Source organism: Triticum aestivum, chromosome 6B (genome assembly GCF_018294505.1).
Source record: "Triticum aestivum cultivar Chinese Spring chromosome 6B, IWGSC CS RefSeq v2.1, whole genome shotgun sequence".
Lineage (NCBI taxonomy): Eukaryota > Viridiplantae > Streptophyta > Magnoliopsida > Poales > Poaceae > Triticum > Triticum aestivum.
The window spans coordinates 651,842,379-651,852,321 of NC_057810.1; positions in this window are offsets into that span (position 1 = coordinate 651,842,379).

Below are 9,943 nucleotides of genomic sequence, written 5' to 3' on the forward strand. Positions count from 1 at the left end.
CTAGGCGGAGGAGCAGTCAGCCCGCTTCAATGCGGCGCAGTGGCCGGAGTTTGTTTCTCGGGGAGGGGCGTCTGCATTGAAGCAGGGACGTCGAGAGGTCGCGTCCTTCCGTGTCGTCTTCCCGTCCGGTCAAATCACGGACATCCGTGCCAGCCACTGCATGCTTCGGGCTGGCATGAATGCGACGCGACAAGCGGCATGATGCGTGGGATGGAAAGCGCGGGAGGAGCGGGTGGAGTATTTGGGTGCGCCAGGGCAGTCAGGTGCGGACTTGGGAGCAGTTCGGACGCCCACAAAGCTTTCCACGTTTGTTTTCGATTTGCGGGAGAAAGTATGCCCGAACCGTCTTACGGGCTAGTACAAGTCCGTATTGGATGGCTTCCGCGGTCCGGACAACGTGGTTCAAAAGTATACATACGGTTTAAGGGCCATCGTTGGAGATGCCCTAAGCTTTGTGGCGGCAACACGAAAATGAAATTGTGAACAATAAACTTTTTTTACAGACCCTGAATTTGTCTTTTTTACTGAGAGTTGCCGAGATGTCCAAATGAGTGAAACTTGGAGCGCGCCTCACGCATAAACTTATCTACCACACAAAAAAATTGTAATTTTTTGAATTTGTTTATTATTTGTTTTGTTTTTTTCGTTAGGGGGTGCAGATGAGCTCGGGAGCACAAACACCGCACTCGGTTTGTTTGCCTTCTTTATGGGCGTGTTTAGTTGCCTGTGTGAGGTCCAAACAGGCCCGCGCGGGAAGGATTCAGCCTGTTTGGTAGCCCGCATACACTATTGGGCCTGCATCACACGCTTCTTAAAGCACCTCAGGGCCTGGCTAACTGGGAACACACGAGTCGGCAGTTTTCCAGGGCCAGGCCCGAGCGGTGCACGTGGGCGGACGCGGCTGCATGCGCGCGGCCACGCTCGAGAAGCCGCGTTGCTTCCTGAAGCATAGGCAGTTATTAGTCTCACCGCTCCCTCTCCCCACTCTTCCCCACTCTCCCAACTCTCACCGGCGGAGGCGAATCCGAGCAGAGGAAGAAGACCACCACACTCCATCACCGGCGGCGGCGGATCGGAGCAGAGGAAGAAGACCACCGGACTCCCCAATGGCAGTAAGCACTTCTCTCTCTTCGACATGAACGCTAGATTCGATCCACGGTGATAGATTCGATCCACGGCGGACGGGAATGGGGAATAGAGGTAGCTAAGCATACGGGTAAATCATACTAGTTCATAGTAGTTCATACGAGTTCATACATAGCAGTTCATACATGCAAGATCGGTAGATTTAGGGATTGGGGATTGGGGGATAGGGGGAAAGGGGGTACAGAACGGACACCGACTGACCGCGGCGGCCGTCACCGGCGTGCGGAGCGGCTGGTCGAGCCGCTGGCCTTCATATTCTTCTTCATCGCCATGCGGGCCGGCGGGTCGTCCTCGTCGTCCTCAGCGGAGTCGAGGTCGATCTGCCAGGTAGGACGGACTGGCTCCGGCGCCCTAGCTGGCATGTGCACTGCCTCTTCTTCCTCCTCCTTAGGCTCCCCGCCGATGACCGCCGGCGGCGCGATACCCGTCTCCCAGTACACCGCGACACGGCGGCCATTAGGAGCAAAGTAGGTCTTGTACTTGCGCCACTTCTTCCTCTGTTTAGGGTCGTCGGAGACGGCCTGATTCATGGCCCAACGAAGGATGTCAACTGCCATCGCACCCTTCGTTGGGTCAGGAATCAGCGTCTTCAGCTCATCTTGAGTGGCCTTCATGAGCACGACATTGGATTTGTTCTGCATGGCCGGCATGGAGCTGAAGTTCAAGCACACCTCCATGGTGTTCTCGAACTTGGTTTGGTCACCAGCCGTCCACCCGAGGAAGAAGGCCCTCCAGCCAATACCCCAAGGGAAGGGGTTGCCGTTGGAGCTGGAGCTAGAGCTCATGGCGATGGGGAGGAGGAAGGTTGACAATGAGAGAAGAGAGGGGGTGGGTAAATATTGGTGGGCAGGGTGAGTAAATATAAGGGGGGTAGGGGGTTGAGAGGAGGAGAAGAGTAACAGTCATGCCATTTTAACTGCAAGCTCTTGAATTAGCCATGAACTCTGTGCAATGCCTAACTCCATGACTTGTGTGCAGATCGAGGACAACAATGAGATGGGCACGGAGGTGCTCCCGGCCGTTGACAGCAAGGGCAAGCAGCCCCTTCACCCAATGCCTGACGAGGTTGAGCTGCCGCCCACCGCCAAGGAAGACCCGAAGACGCCTGAGCGTGGCGACGACGAGGGCATGGAGGAGCCCCCCAGCAACAAGCGCCGCAACTACGGCCACTACCATCAGGAGGATGGCCCAACTCACTTCTACAAGGTCATCCTTGCACCGAACCTTGAGTGCATCCCCATGCCCCTGGACTTCACCAAGCACTTCGTCGCGGTGCCGACGGAGTTCAAGCTCAGGAACAACAGCGTCTGCTCCTGGAAGGTGACGGTCAAGCTGATGAACGGCAGGTGACCCTGGATCAGGATTGGGCCACCTACGCAGCTATTCATCAGATCAAGATCGGCTACATGGTGACGTTCAAGCTCCTCACTCCCGACACCCTCAAGGTCATCATCTTCGACGACGATGGCATTGAGGTCGTCAACAAGTGCGGGAAGCACGACGAAGCCTTCGCTGCCAAGGAGTAGGGCTGGGGCCTCCCTAAGTACTATGGAGTCTGCTATGGTTTATGCGTATAACTGTTATGAACTGTCGTATTGCTTATATCTGAATTATATAGTTGATGCTCTGTTTATATTCTGTTGTGCTTATGATGTGTGCTGCCGAAGTGTGGTGGTAACCTCATCAACTAGCCAAAGAGGTTACCACACATCAGACCTTGCATACAACCAAATACCATGCTTTGGGTTGGTGGACTAACATGCAGTCAACCAAACACCAGGCAGTGTGGTTCAGCCCATGCAGGTAAGAGGGCATGCATGCAACCAAACAACATGCATATGGTGCATTTGAGGCTGCATTTGCATAGCCATGTTGGGTGGAGAAGTGTATGCGATGCGGGTACTGTAGGACACGGCAACCAAACAGCCCTTTGTGTTCCACCAGATCCATCATTGTGATTGGTCATAAAAGAAATAAAAGATTCATCAATGATATGATTCCTGCCCCTCCAATGCCATGGCTCCTCAACTCCCAGCGACAGTTCAGAATAGTACAGTTTGACAAATTTGATGCCCTCACTCATACGCCAAATGTGCACAACTAACGGCAACTAACCTCTACTAATTCAATACTTATTGCTCAGTTGACAGGCACTACATTAAATTTAAGGACACCATGCCATTGGAGCAATGCCCCGTATTTTCTTGCCAAAAGCATAATGGAGGCGTCATGCGTTCTTACAAGGAAACGAGCCAACAAGAAAATGGAGGCAGCGTGCATTTTCTTTTTGGCGTTCGTACAAGGAACGAGACAACAACAATTTTGAAAGAAGAATGTAGATAACCTAAGCACCACCCGAGAGCCTTGCTGCCGGCCTCTGGCAATAATGCAGCTAGAATATGTGGGAGTTTATCTCATGGAAACGTTAACAATTCGGATCCCGCCAATTGGTTGGAACGGCAGCTACTCCCTCCGCGTGCTGCCGCAGTGGCCGACGCGGCCGCGCTGCCTATTTAAAGCAACTCGAACTGGCCCACCCAAATGGACGCGATTTTGATCGCATTTTGTCCGTTTAGATCGGTCAGGCGGACACAAATGTCCGCTTCTGCGTTTGGGTCGTGCATGCGTCCAACGCTAGCCCGACCCATTTTGACGGCGCGAGAAAAAAAAGAGTGCATGCATATTTAAAATAAAAACAACAGTAATTGTACATTAAAGCCGGCCAGGAAGGCCGGCGAGAGTCCACGCGTCCACATTTGCACTAAAGAAACTAAAAACAAACTAAACTACGAGGCGGCGCGCTGCCCCAGGCGTCGTCGTCCTCCTTGGGGTCGGTGAGGTCGATGAGCGTCGGCGCAGGACCGACCCATGGGAACGCCGTGTTCCAGAGGGCGTTCATGTCGGGCGCGGGCTATGCCGCCGCGGGGGGCTGTGCGGCCGTGGCCTGGCGCGCCTCCTCCTCGGCCTCGCGCCGCTCGTTCTCGAGATCACACTCGAGCATCTCGAGGTACCCGATGTGGCGGCGCTCCTCGGCCAGTTGTCGCTGGCACCACATCTCGAGGTACGCCGCCTCCTGCGCCAGCGTCGCCCCCACCCAGACCGGTGGCACGCTGACCCACTCGCGCACTACTCCCTTCCGGGAGTAGCGCTCGATGGGGACGGCTACAACTCCGGCTGCGGTTCCGGCTCGGCTTTGACGCCGCGGCAGAGACGGGATGGCGGGGCCACCAGCGGCAGGACGCAGTCGCCCGTCGCGGAGAGGGCAATGGCCTGCGCCATGGTTGCCTCGTAATCTGCCTCCTCTTCCTCGACCGCCCCGCCCTGCGCCGCTCGTCCTCCTCGCTCTCCCGGTAGACCGCCGCAAGGGCCGCCTGGTAATCGTCCTCCGTCGCCTGGTCCTCCTCGCGGACGACGAGCGGTGTGGTCGACCTCGCGACCGCCGTGTCGCCTTGCCTCCTTGTGCTCGAAGGTGAACCATCGAGCCCAGTTGGGAGAGTCGCTTGCGTAGGCGGGGTCGCGACGCTGCTCCGGCGTCAGGACCGCCCGCCGGCGCCGCACCTCCTCCACGTGCGCCCTAGCCGACCGCGGCACCGTCGGCACGGGGATCCTCTTCGGATCCAGTACCAGTCGTGCGGCGGGGTGGCGTCGGGGTATGGGAGAGGCACGCAGTGCTGCCAGTGCCACTCCGCCTGGTGCACTGGCACGTTGACGTGCTGCCTTTGCTGGCGAACCGGTGCCGGCGGAGGCGGGAGGACTCTGCGGGAAAAGAAATGGCAAGGGACTTGCCCTTGGCCTTGCTGCTGTCGACGCCAGAGAATAGCCCCATCTGGCTTCACTGGGGTGGCTAGGGTTGTTGGGAAACGTAGCATGCAATTTCAAGAAAAATTCCTACGCTCACGCAAGATCTATCTAGGAGATGCATATCAACGAGAGGGGGAGAGTGTGTCCACGTACCCTCGTAGACCGAAAGCGGAGGCATTTGCCAACGCGGTTGATGCAGTTGAACTTCTTCTTGTTCCGACCGATCAAGTACCGAATGTACGACACCTTCGAGTTCTACACATGTTTAGCTCAATGACGCCCCTCAAACTCTTGATCCAACAGAGTGTCGAGGAAGTAGAAGAGTTCCGTCAGTACGACGGCATGGTGACGGTGATGGTGAAGTTATCCGTGCAGGGCTTCGCCTAAGCACTACGTGAATATGACCGGAGGCATAAACTGTGGAGGGGGCACCGCACACGGCTAACAAACGTTGGTGTGTCTTCTAGGCGCATCCCCCTTCATATATAGGTGGGAGGGAGAGGGGGCGGCTGATGTCTACTACACAACCTTCTTCTTGTAGACGTTGTTGGGCCTGCAAGTGCACAGGTTTGTAGGACAATAGCAAATTTCCCTCAAGTGGATGACCTAAAGTTTATCAATCCGTAGGAGGCGTAGGATGAATATGGTCTCTCTCAAACAACCCTGCAACCAAATAACAAAGAGTCTCTTGTGTCCCCAACACACCCAATACAATGGTAAATTGTATAGGTGCACTAGTTCGACGAAGAGATGGAGATACAAGTGAAAAATAGATAGTAGATATGGGTTTTTGTAATCTGAAATAATAAAAACAGCAAGGTAACAAGTGATAATAGTGAGCGTAAACGGTATTGCAATGGTAGGAAATAAGGCCTAGGGTTCATACTTTCACTAGTGCAAGTTCTCTCAACAATAATAACATAGATAGATCATATAACAAGCCCTGAACATGCAACAAAGATTCACTCCAAAGCCACTAATAGCGGAGAACAAACGTAGAGATTATGGTAGGGTATGAAACCACCTCAAAGTTATTCTTTCGGATCGATCTATAAAAGAGTTCGTACTAGAATAACACCTTAAGACACAAATCAACCAAAACCCTAATGTCACCTAGATACTCCATTGTCACCTCAAGTATCCGTGGGCATGATTATACGATATGCATCACACAATCTCAGATTCATCCAACCAACATAAAAGTACTTCAAAGAGTGCCCCAAAGTTTCTACCGGAGACTCAAGAACGTGTGACAACCCCTATGCATAGGTTCATGGGTGGAACCCGCAAGTTGGTCACCAAAACATACATCAAGTGGCACATGATATCCCATTGACACCACAGATAAACACGGCAAGACATACATCAAGTGTTCTCATAAAAGACTCAATCCAATAAGATAACTTCAAAGGGGAAACTCAATTCATCACAAGAGAGTAGAGGGGGAGAAACATCATACGATCCAACTATAATAGCAAAGCTCGGGATACATCAAGACCGTGCCATAGAGGGAACACGAGAGAGAGAGAGATCAAACACATAGCTACTTGTACATACCCTCAGCCCCGAGGGTGAACTACTCCCTCCTCGTCATGGATAGCGTCGGGATGATGAAGATGGCCACCGGTGATGGGATCCCCCTCTGGCAGGGTGCCGGAACAGGGTCCCGATTGGTTTTTGGTGGCTACAGAGGCTTGCAGCGGCGGAACTCCCGATCTATCTTTTGTTCTGAAAGTTTTAGGGTACGTAGGTATATATGGGTGCAGGGGGTACGTCGGTGGACCTCCGGGGTGCTCACGAGGCAGGGGGCGCGCCCGGGGGGGGGGGGGGGGGCTGGGGGCGCCCCCACCCTAGTGGGCAGCCCGGGACTCCCCTGACGTGCACTCCAAGTCCATCAGGTTGCTTTCCTTCCAAAAATAACTTCTCCAGTTGATTTCGTTCCATTTTGACTCCGTCTGATATTCCTTTTCCTCGAAACACTGAAATAGGCATAAAACAACAAATCTGGGCTGGACCTCCGGTTAATAGGTTAGTCCCAAAAATAATATAAAAGTGGATAATAAAGCCCAATATTGCCTAAAACAGTAGATAAAGTAGCATGGAGCAATCAAAAATTATAGATACGTTGGAGACGTATCAAGCATCCCCAAGCTTAATTCCTGCTCGTCCTCGAGTAGGTAAATGATAAAAAATAATTTTTGATGCGGAGTGATACTTTGGCATAATTTCAATGTAATTCTTCTTAATTGTGGCATGAATATTCAGATCCAAAAGATTCAAGGCAAAAGTTCATATTGACATAAGAATAATAATACTTCAAGCATACTAACTAAGCAATTATGTCTTCTCAAAATAGCATGGCAAAAGAAAGTTCATCCCTACAAAATCATATAGTCAGGCTATGCTTCATTTTCGTCACACAAAGATGTTCCCAACTTCTATACCCCCGATGACAAGCCAAGCAATTGTTTCATACTCAAATAATCTCAAACTTTTTCAACCTTCACGCAATACATGAGCGCGAGCCATGGATATAGCACTATGGGTGGAATAGAATATGATGATGGGGATTGTGTGGAGAAGACAAAAAAGGAGAAAGTCTCACATTGACGAGGATAATCAGCGGGCTATGGAGATGCCCACCAATTGATGTCAACATGAGGAGTAGGGATTGTCATGCAACGGATGCACTAGAGCTATGAATGATCAACAAAAGAAAACTAGTGGGTGTGCATCCAACTCGCTTGCTCATGAAGACCTAGGGCATTTGAGGAAGCCCATCGTAGGAATATACAAGCCAAGTTCTATGATGAAAGATTCCCACTAGTATAAAAAGACAACTTATGAGACTCACTACATGAAGAACAAGGTGCTACTTTGAAGCACAAGTGTGGAAAAAGAGATAGTAGCATTGCCTTTTTTTTTCTTTTTTTGGGCCTTTCCTTTTTTCTTTTGGCCTTTTTTTCTTTTTTTCTTTCGACAATGCTCTAATAATGATGATCATCACACTTTTATTTTTCTTACAACTCAACAATTACAACTCGATACTTAGAACAAAATATGACTCTATATGAATGCCTCCGGCGGTGTACCGGGATGTGCAATGACTCATGAGCGACATGTATGAAAGAATTATGAACGGTGGCTTTGCCACAAATACAATGTCAACTACATGATCATGCTAGCAATATGACAAAAGTAATGTGTGTCATATGAACGGAACGGTGGAAAGTTGCATGGCAATATATCTCGGAATGGCTATGAAAATGCCATAATAGGTAGGTATGGTGGCTGTTTTGAGAAAGGTATATGGTGGGTGTATTATACCGGCAAAAAGTGCGCGGTATTAGAGAGGCTAGCAAAGGTGGAAAGGTGAGAGTGCGTATAATCCATGGACTCAACATTAATCATAAGAACTCATGCACTTGTTGCAAAAATTTAGAAGTCATCAAAAACCAAAGCACTATGCGCATGCTCCTAGGGGGATAGATTGGTAGGAAAAGACCATCGCTCGTCCCCGACCGCCACTCATAAGAAAGACAATCAATAAATAAAATTGTGCTCCAACTTGATCACAAAGCGGTTCACCATACGTGCATGCTACGGGAATCACAAACTTCAACACAAGAATTCTTTAAATTCATAATCACCCAACTAGCATCACTTTAATATTATGACCTCCATATCTCAAAACAATTATCAAGCATCAAACTTATCTTAGTATTCAACACACTCATAAGAAAGTTTCACATATCTTGAATACCAAGTATATTAATTTTAAGCAAATTACCATGATATTAACGACTCTCAAAATAATCTAAGTGAAGCATGAGAGATCAATAGTTCCTTTAAAACAAACCCACCACCATGCTCTAAAAGATCTAAGTGAAGCACTAGAGCAAAAATTATCACGCTCAAAAGATATAAGTGAAGCACATAGAGTATTCTAGCAATCCCAATTTGTGTATGGATCTCTCTCAATAAAGAATTTCAGATCTTGATACTTTATTCAAACAGCAAGCAAAGCTAAAGAAAACTATAATGCAAGGATAGCACAACTCATGTGAAGAAGCAAAAACTTAGGCTCAACCGATACTAACTGATAGTTGTTGAACAAGAAAGGTGGGATGCCTACCGGGGCATCCCCAAGCTTAGATGCTTGAGACTTCTTGAAATATTGTCTTGAGGTGCCTTGGGCATCCCCAATCTTGAACTTTTGTGTCTCCTTAATTTCTCTCATATCATGGTTTCTCTTTTTATCAAAAGCTTCATTCACAATAAACTCAACAAGAACTCGTGAGATAGGTTAGTATAAACCAATGCAAAACCTTATCATTTCCTACTGTATCAAATCACCAAAATTATTATTCCACATTGAATACTAAATGCCTCTGCATATTTAATACTCATATCATCAAATAGAATCATTAAACAAGCAAACATATGCAAACAACGCAAACATATGCAAACAATGCAAACATAACAGCAATCTGCCAAAACAGTACAGTCTGTAAAGAATGCAAGAGTATCAATACTTCCCTGACTCCAAAAATTATGAACCAAAATTCCCACTGTAATAAATTTATCAGATCTCAATATGCAAAAAGATTCAACGTTATACCATTCTCTGACTTTTCTAGGGAATTTTTGCAACAGCGGTAAACTTTCTGTTTTCAAACAGCAACATGCAAACTAGCAAAATAAGCATGGCAAAGGCTATCCTTGACTTTTTTATTGAACCTAAAGATGCAAAACATTACTCTAACTAACATCAAGCAAAAAATAACAAGAAAAAAAGACGCTCCAAGCAAAACACATATCATGTGGTGAATAAAAATATAGCTCCAAGTAAAGTTACCGATGAACGAAGACGAAAGAGGGGATGCCTTCCGGGGCATCCCCAAGCTTAGGCTCTTGGTTGTCCTTGAATATTACCTTGGGGTGCCTTGGGAATCCCCAAGCTTAGGCTCTTTCCACTCCTTATTCCATTGTCCAT